The 9,496-nt window shown below is 39.0% G+C and overlaps 1 long non-coding RNA gene across 1 annotated transcript; it reads right to left on the bottom strand.

The window, feature by feature from the left end:
• Nucleotides 1–5,428: 5,428 nt before the first annotated feature.
• LOC125007836 lies at nucleotides 5,429–6,377 on the bottom strand. Its single transcript, XR_007112804.1, has 3 exons — nucleotides 6,339–6,377; nucleotides 6,126–6,256; nucleotides 5,429–6,046 (listed from the first exon to the last, which is right to left on the bottom strand). It is a non-coding gene; the product is annotated as an uncharacterized LOC125007836 (long non-coding RNA).
• Between the last annotated feature and the right edge of the window lie 3,119 nt (nucleotides 6,378–9,496).

Raw genomic sequence — 9,496 nt, 5'->3', positions numbered from 1 at the left:
TCAAACATGTATTTCTGCTGCTGAGCATTTCACAGGTCAGTGGCTGGAAAACTGCTGTGATTCATTTAACAACATTGATCTGTTAAGCAGAGGTTTTACATTAGTTGAATTCGACCAGTAATTACAGACCTGTGTGTGTCAAACTGAGTTAAACTCATCAAATTATCTGTTGGTTCATTTATTTATTTATTTTTAATAAATGTGAATAAAATGATTAATAATGTAGAATCATTTAAAGCAGTAGTGCAGCCAATAAAACTAAGAGATGTGAATATGTCACTCAGAGTGGGTAGGCAGTATGTAGCTACAAGGAAGTGTTGGAACAAGGACATATAAGGCATTATATCTGTCACTGGTTTTGTTCATCAGGTTTACTCAACAAAGTTACAGAGGCTCAAGGCCACATGAACCACAATGCAACAGCAGAGTTACACAAATATAATTTATCATCCTTAGTTGGTCTCTGATACAAGACTATTGTTTATTGTCCTTCCTCCAAAGTGTAAATCTCTCAGTTGTGACTTTCTCCAAACTAGAAAGAATTCACTGAGACCATGTCTGTGTCACAACCCCAAAGACGCAAAGCAGTGTCTTTGGGGTTGCTCAGTCAAACTTGACTGAGCAGAGTGTTGTATATTTGTGATGCTGAGAAGAGGAACTGATGTGAGTTTTCTACCTCTTTTATCCTCCAGTACAACAAGTGGGCCTTCATGTGTGATGGACTGAGTGGTAGAGAAGGAAATATCCCTCATTGTGACACTGACAGCTAACATTTCTAAGACATCAGCATACATCCTACACTGAACAGTCTGAAACGTCTCCTTTTAATGATCATCTTCACAAGAAGAGGTTTTACAAACACTGAACACAGAGAGGCAACAACAAGGAAGTGAACATAACTTAACTCACCAAAAAAAGAAACCTCACAGTATTTTCAACATCCAAACAACCTGACACCACTAACAACATGGCTGACAAGACAGATACTAAGAAAAACATTTATAAATTCAACAAAGTTATAGTCGACCAATAAACTGGATCTTTTGATAGTCAACATGTAGACTGAATATTTTTTATCATGAGGAAACGGATATAAAGTCTCCATTTCTATCACAATGGAAAGCTGTCAACTGGAAATATATAATCATTTCAACTCTTTGAAATTATCTTCTCTTTCTTTGTTTTTTAAGTCTTTAATTATTTGTTTTTTTCCTTTTTCTATTTCTGGACGGCCACATGAAAATGTTTTTAACTCATGTCAAGATATGAAGTCAACAGCACAGCCTTAATGAACCAGTAGAGGGAAACCTCTGACCTGCTTATAGGAGCCAAGATGTTTTATTCAAAGTCAAGTTAATCTTCAGCAGTCATGAAATGTACAATGTTGAACCATGGATAGAGGTCCCACAGTTGGACCTAAGGCTGATCCATTACTGACACAGGCCAGGAAAAGAAATCTTTATGACTGCACATGGGCAAAGGAAAAAACTCAACTGCAGTCCTTACAGTCCTGTGGCCTATCCACAACAGAACCAATGACAGTATGCAGACAGGAAGTTGGTCTCGTGCAAGATAATCAAAATTATGAATTAATGTATTGACGTAACTGTGCCAGGTGTCTCTTTTTAGGGCAACTTACTGTCCGTGCAGCGCTCTATCTCCCCCTAGTGACAAAAGAGAATTACCAAGTTATTTCTCATCATGTTGTCACTCACCACAGGTAGAGATCCTCTCTCCTCTGGAGACATTACTGATGTGATTCCTGACTGAACAGACCAGATGTCCTGAGACGTCTTGTTTCAGAGTGATGACGTTAGTCTCATTATTTCCAGAGAGGAGCTCAGCGTCTGTCACTGAGTGTCCATCCAGAGTCCAGCTGTACTGAGGACTGTCCCCTCCTTCAGAGGAGCAGGACACCCTCTTCTCTCCATGGGACAGACACTCAGAGACCAGATGGACAGAGGACACCGGAGCTGAGAGAAACACACACAGATGACTTTTGATAACAAGGTAATTATCTCTTAATAAGTAAATACAGAAACATGCAGAATATAAAGTATATTATTTAGACTCTGACTGTAACAGTAATGAAGGAGGATTCAGTTCAGGACTGTTATATTTGTTTTCACTAGTGAACCTAAAAACTGGTAAGTGAATGTAAGATATCTTTGTTTGTACACAAATCAATACAATTTTAGATGTAAATCTGTCAAGATGACTTAATTTCCCAGGAGTACAAAATAAATATTTTACCTTCAATAAACAACTGTAGAGTCTGTTTTTGTAATTGTTTTCCATTTGAGTCAAAGCTTCTCAGATCATATTGACCACTGTCATTCCTGCTCAGGTCATTGATCCTAAATATTCCATCACTGAGATTAAAGACAAATCCGTCTTCCATCACATTCATTACAATCATTTTGTTTCTCCATATTAATATTAATGATGATCCCTTCATCACATCACATCTAAATATCTCTGAGGCGTTGTCCATCAGTCTGATGACCACAGTTCCTCCCAAAGCTCCATAACACTGAGCTCCACTCTGTCTGCCATCACAGTAAGTTTCTCCACCTGTGAATTAAAACATTGAGAGTATTTCATTTCTACCACTATGAAGCATAATTGTTGCAATATTTCAGTCACATGCATTGACCTAAAACAGATTTAGTGTGTTTTTCTCTCTCTCAGACTAAACAATCAATCAAACATGTATTTCTGCTGCTGAGCATTTCACAGGTCAGTGGCTGGAAAACTGCTGTGATTCATTTAACAACATTAATCTGTTAAACAGAGTTTTTACATTAGTTGAATTCAACCAGTAATTACAGACCTGTGTGTGTCAAACTGATTTAAACCCACCAAATTATCTGTTGGTTCATTTTATGAATAAATGTGAATAAAATGATTAATAATGTAGAATCATTTGAAGCAGTAGTGCAGCCAATAAAACTAAGAGATGTGAATATGTCACTCAGAGTGGGTAGGCAGTATGTAGCTACAAGGAAGTATGAACAAGGACATATAAGGCATTATATCTGTCACTGGTTTTGTTCCTCAGGTTTACTCAACAAAGTTACAAAGGCTCAAGGCCACATGAACCACAATGTAACAGCAGAGTTACACAAATATAATTTATCATCCTTAGTTGGTCTCTGATACATGACTATTGTTTATTGTCCTTCCTCCAAAGTGTAAATCTCTCTGTTGTGACTTTCTCCAAACTAGAAAGAATTCACTGAGACCATGTCTGTGTCACAACCCCAAAGACACAAAGCATCAATCTTAATCTTTTCTCTGTAATATTTTGGGAGACAAGCTGTCTTCACTTTGTGGAAAGTTACAAACTAAAGCCGTGTGTATAAAAGATTATCATGTCATCTTCATTGTCCTCAATCGAACTGTTTGATAAACGTGTGAGACTTTCAAACCTCCTTTTAGAAGCAGTTAACAAGAAGTTTAACATTTCATTCATCCACTAAACCATCTTTAGAAACCTGAATAAAGTACCACGTCAATATCTCACCATGAGAGACTCCAAGTATCATCAGCATCAGTCCAACCACAGCTTCCATGTCTCCTCTCTCTTCACACTCTGTTCAGTCACTCAGCAGCTTTCAAACTTTATCTTATTCCTCCCAAAGTCAAACCTATGTACCCTGCTCTCAACAGAAAGCAGTGTGTTGTGGTAGTGATCAGCCTCAGAGGAGAGTGTGTGAAATGTGCACAACGTTGTTTCTAACTTCTCGTTATATGAAGAAAAAAGAAAGGGAAGCAGTATCAACTTTCTTCCTCTTTTAGCCTTCAGAAGGAAATATCCCTCATTGTGACACTGACAGCTACATTTCTAAGACATCAGCATACATCCTACACTTAACAGTCTGAAACGTCTCCTTTTACTGATCACCTTTGCAAGAAGAGGTTTTACAAACACTGAACACAGAGAGGCAACAAAAGGAAGTGAACATAACTTAACTCACCAAAAAACGAAACCTCACAGTATTTTCAACATCCAAACAACCTGACACCACTAACAACATGGTTGACAAGACAGATACTAAGAAAAGCATTTATCCATTCAACAAAGTTATAGTCGACCATTAAACTGGATCTTTTGATAGTCAACATGTAGACTGAATATTTTTTATTATGAGGAAACAGATATAAAGTCTCCGTTTCTATCACAATGGAAAGCTGTCAGTAGGAAATATATAATCATTTCAACTCTTCTCTTCTCTTTCTTTGTTTTTTGTATATATGTTTTTATTAGTTTTTTTCCTTTTCTATTTCTGGACGGCCACATGAAAATGTTTTTAACTCATGTCAAGATATGAAGTCAGCAGCACAGCCTTTATGAACCAGTAGAGGGAAACCTCTGACCTGCTAATAGGAGCCAAGATGTTTTAGTCAAAGTCAAGTTAATCTTCAGCAGTCATGAAACGTACAATGTTGAACCATGGATAGAGGTCCCACAGTTGGACCTAAGGCTGATCCATTACTGACACAGGTCAGGAAAGGAAATCTTCATGACTGCACATGGGCAAAGGAATAAACTCAACTGCAGTCCTTACAGTCCTGTGGCCTATCCACAACAGAACCAATGACAGTATGCAGACAGGAAGTTGGTCTCAACACAAACAAAATTATGAAGCATTTGATTTAAATTATTAACAACCCAAAGACACATCCATATTCCAGTACTCGCAATTAAATATTTACATGGAAGAAACATAGTATTGTGAGGAACACTGTTCACAGCTGACTGACAAACACAAATAATCGATCTTGTGACTATGTGAAAATATATATATCTGTGGATGTACTTAACAGAATCTGAATTTATCAAAGACAAAAACAACCACTGCTGGTTTTCAGTAGAGAAAAAAAGAACAAAAAAGTAGAGATAGAAAAAACATCTCAGCATGAGAAACTCCAAGTAGCATCAACAACAGTCCCAAACACAACTTTCATGTCTCCTCTCAGTTCAGCCTCTGTTGAGTCAGTCTGCAGCTTTAGAAAGTTTATCTAATTATCAGCTACAAGTGTCCCTTACTCTGCAGTGAGCTGTGTTACGCAGAGGACTGTGTCCAAACTGGCACTATCGTAATGTTTTTGTGTGCTGAGAGCAGGAAATCATAATATAGACCCATGTTTCAGTTCTTCCTGTGGTTACATTTAGTGGCTACACACATTACACCATAGGTCTTCAACACAGAGTATACAACCCCTAGAGGATTTGCGGAGGTACTGCAGGGGGGTTCGCAAAATCTTTGGTTGATTAGAATTTTTTATATATATATTATTTTAATTTTCTGCCACAAATTTAAATTCATTTAAATACATATTAGCATGAATCCAACATATTTAAGTAAAGGAATAAATGGAAGATTTTACCTTTCAATCAGATTTCCACTCATACAGGAGCTGTCTCAACAGTGCACTGTTTCACACAGAGCACCTACTATTGTGCCCCAGCCACTCAAACGATCAAGCAAGCAGGACAAGCGTCCTACTTCGACCGACCACTGGCAATCAGTCAGCACGCACACACACAGAGCAACGATCTGATGTAAACATCAGTATTAACTGTAAAAACTTCATCAGCAGATCTCCGTTAAACAGTGGTGTGGTGTAATGAGCTGCTGTGAAACCTGTAGCTTGGTGAACACAGGTGTGTCTGTGTGGATGAGAGGGGCTATTTTGGTCAGACAGGTGTGTTAATGAGAGAGACTCTGGTGATGAAGTTTATTACACTTAATACCGATGTTTACATTTGATCGCTGCTGCTGCTGCCTCTACATGTCTTTCCAACCACCTTTAGGGAGGCCCAGCTTGCAGAACTTTGAGAACCCCTGAATCAGACGATACTCACATTCAAACTGGAGGAAATGTGACTTCAGGCAGTCATTGCTCCAGTGAGTGTCCTCATTTGTGATGCTTTGCTGAGGCCTTTACTGCCACTGACATAAAGCCCCTGATCACTGTGAGTCACTTCTTTCAGGACCAACGTTTTATCTCTGGTCCACTTGAACCGTGGATCCTTCACCTGCAGGCGAACAGTTAACAGGTTTTTAGGCAGCGCAACATCCAAACACAACAACAAGCATGGACACGCTTCCACTCACAGTGGTCTTGTCCAGCAGGACACGTCTCGGCCCATCGGGGCTTGGCGTGAAAGTCACAATCCTCGACGTGGAGTCCACTGGCAGACTAAATTCCTTCCCGATGCACACCGTCTGGACTTTTTCTCTTTCACCTGTCAGTGTTAAAAGGAAAGTGAGCGACCTCTGCGGTGACTAGTTCTGTTGGTGAAAGATGAAATATTCATGTCGACTCACCTAATAAGTCCCAACCTGCAGGTCGAGTATAAATAACATAATTAGTGGACTTCTACACCTCACTGAGAAAGATACAGTTCAGTTTCTATGGGTAGAGTTTACAGTCAGATGTATAAAGGGAGTTACTGGCTGCACAGCAATGACAACCTCCTCAAGGTACATCAACGAATCACTGAAACGTGTCAAGTTTGAACTGATGTGTCTTTTCAAGCTTTAATTCAGCAGTGTTAAAAGTGACGAGTGCATTGTTAGAAATGACCAACTCTGCTAACTCTCGATGCTTTCAATAAAAAACACTTCATTGCACAATTTATCTGGTATTGATCGTATTTACTACTGACACGTATAAGTATATTTCTCTTTTCTTTATTGTGCAATGAGACAGTGACAATGACAAAACAGTGAGGGTGCTGCGACATGGACAGACAAAAAAAACTAATGAAAAAAGAGGAAATAATATTTATGGTCATATATGCGTGTGTGTATGTTTGCACGCGTATTAGTTGCATTGTTTCACAGATGGTGATAATAAAAGTGATATTTAAGACAGTAATAATCCTAGTTACAGAGCTTGCAATGGAAATTTGTCAAGACAAAGAATTTTATTATATTTCATTCTATTCTGTTCTGATCTTCATTTGTGTTAAATGACTGTGTAATGTATGTTTTTTTGCAACACTCCAGATTCAAAGATTTAAGTGAAAAACAAATAAGTATAAAATAAATAAACAGTGAATAGCACTGAAGGGACAAATCGAGTTCCGGGTTTTTATTTCAAATGTTTTTATTTTCTATTGAGGACTTAAACCTGCTAATAATTTAGCTGTTGGCTAATTAGAGTAGGATGCTAACACCAACACTATGTGATAAAAAAAAAGTGAACAATTAATTGAGGCATGTGTTAACAATGCAAACTAATTTCTTATTAATCAGGAACTTGCCCAAAGCCAGAGGAAGGGTTACGAGTGCAGTGAGGAGGAGTAGAAGGACATCGTCAACCTGTAAAAGACAGCAGTTTGGACTGTAAACATTCATCCCCACCCTCCTCTGAAAACCAGAGTCCGGCGGGACACGGGTCAATCAGGACGCTACGAAAGAGAGAGGCCAACGACGAAATGTGGTCATGCATGTGCAGAGGCAAATCCAGTTCACCGCCCGAAACAGCATCAGCGGAACTATCTAACCATGTCATGTCTGCTGTTTTAAGCCATGTCCACTCAGGTGTCCAGCGCGCTCCTCAGACTCGGACAGCATTTACAGGGATGTAAAGCGCCTTTCATTGATAACCAACAATCCATCACACAGTCTGTGCAGCATCCAGTCTGAACTCACCTGCAGAAACCCGAGGCCACCGCTGGATATTTCTCAATGTTTATGTGGACAGGAGGGACGCACACCGACGTCCTCTGCAGAGAGTCTGTATTCTCGGCGGCCACTACGCAAAGTGCGTCACGTGTTGCTTGTTTTGCCCAGCTCCTGCGTATAAAAGCACTGAGCTACGTTTTATAGGCGTTCGTGACGGGCTTTGCGCCAAGATTAAACCCCAAAACTTAATAGAAATATGGGATGAAATGATACGAAAGCTGAACTGGTTAAACATTTAAAGGATTGTTTGTATGTTCTTTGTCAAATTAAATCACAGGGGGTTCAATAAAATACAGCTGTGGAAAAAAGTTTTCAGACACATGCATTTGTGTAATATTTTTATTAAGAATCACTCTTGGATCTTCAAGTGCAATTTTTATTAGTACAGTCACAGATAAAATACTAAACAAATCCTGAAACAGCCATTAAAAACTGAAAATTGATTAGTTCCATAAAAATACAGAGAAAGATTGAATATTGGGTCATTTTGGTACCAGTGATCCACTAATGAAGGACGTGCTTTTTATCATAAGACACATTTTTCTGCTGCCGTGCTTCATGTAAAGCCAGTACATTTGAAAGTTCTTCAGAGACAAAAACGGGTAAAATAAGGAACCTAGCGCGGATGAAATGTGTCGCTAGTTGTTGTTTTAAGGTGCAGAACCTCTCATTTCAACCATCATGACAGTCTTTTCTGAGGTTTTCCCGTGTTTGTGGGACAGCTGAGCCTTCAGCTTTTCCTTGTCTCTTTTTCTTCCAGGCAAAACAGACGAGAATCCCAATTAACAAGAAATTATCACAGCTGCTTTCAACGCACATATGATGGACATGTGACCTGTTCAGAGACACAAACGTCACATGTCAGGGTGAAGCTGTGACAGGAGACACCAACATGATTACCAAGTTATTTCTCATCATGTTGTCACTCACCACAGGCAGAGATCCTCTCTCCTCTGGAGACATTACTGATGTGATTCCTGACTGAACAGACCAGATGTCCTGAGACGTCTTGTTTCAGAGTGATGACGTTAGTCTCGTTATTTCCAGAGAGGAGCTCAGAATCTGTCACTGAGTGTCCATCCAGAGTCCACTGTACTGAGGACTGTCCCCTCCACCAGAGGAGCAGACACCCACTTGTCTCCATGGGACAGACACTCAGAGACCAGATGGACAGAGGACACCGGAGCTGAGAGAAACACACACACATGACTTTTGATAACAAGATAATTATCTCTTAATAAATAAATACAGAAACATGCAGAATATAAAGTATATTATTTAGACTCTGACTGTAACAGTAATGAAGGAGGATTCAGTTCAGGACTGTTATATTTGTTTTCACTAGTGAACCTAAAAACTGGGAAGTGGATGTAAGATATCTTTGTTTGTACACAAATATATACAATTTGAGACTTAGATCTGTCAACACGACTTAATTTCTCAGGAGTAGAAAAAAAGTATTTTACCTTCAATAAACAACTGTAGAGTCTGTTCTGGTAATTTTGATCCATTTGAGTCAAAGATTATCAGATCATATTGACCACTGTCATTCCTGCTCAGTTCATTGATCCTAAATGTTCCATCACTGAGATTAAAGACAGATCTGTCTTTTATCACATTAGTTACAATAATTTTGTTTTTTCCATGTTAATATTACTGATGTCCCTTTTTCACATAACATCTATATGTTTCTAAGGCGTTGTCCATCAGTCTGATGACCACAGTTCCTCCCAAAGCTCCACAACACTGAGCTCCACTCTGTCTGCCATCACAGTAAGTTTCTCCACCCGTGA

The sequence above is a fragment of the Mugil cephalus genome, chromosome 5 (assembly GCF_022458985.1).
Source record: "Mugil cephalus isolate CIBA_MC_2020 chromosome 5, CIBA_Mcephalus_1.1, whole genome shotgun sequence".
Lineage (NCBI taxonomy): Eukaryota > Metazoa > Chordata > Actinopteri > Mugiliformes > Mugilidae > Mugil > Mugil cephalus.
The sequence above is the reverse complement of the archived record's forward strand: the minus strand, read 5'-3'. Positions and strand labels throughout refer to the sequence as shown.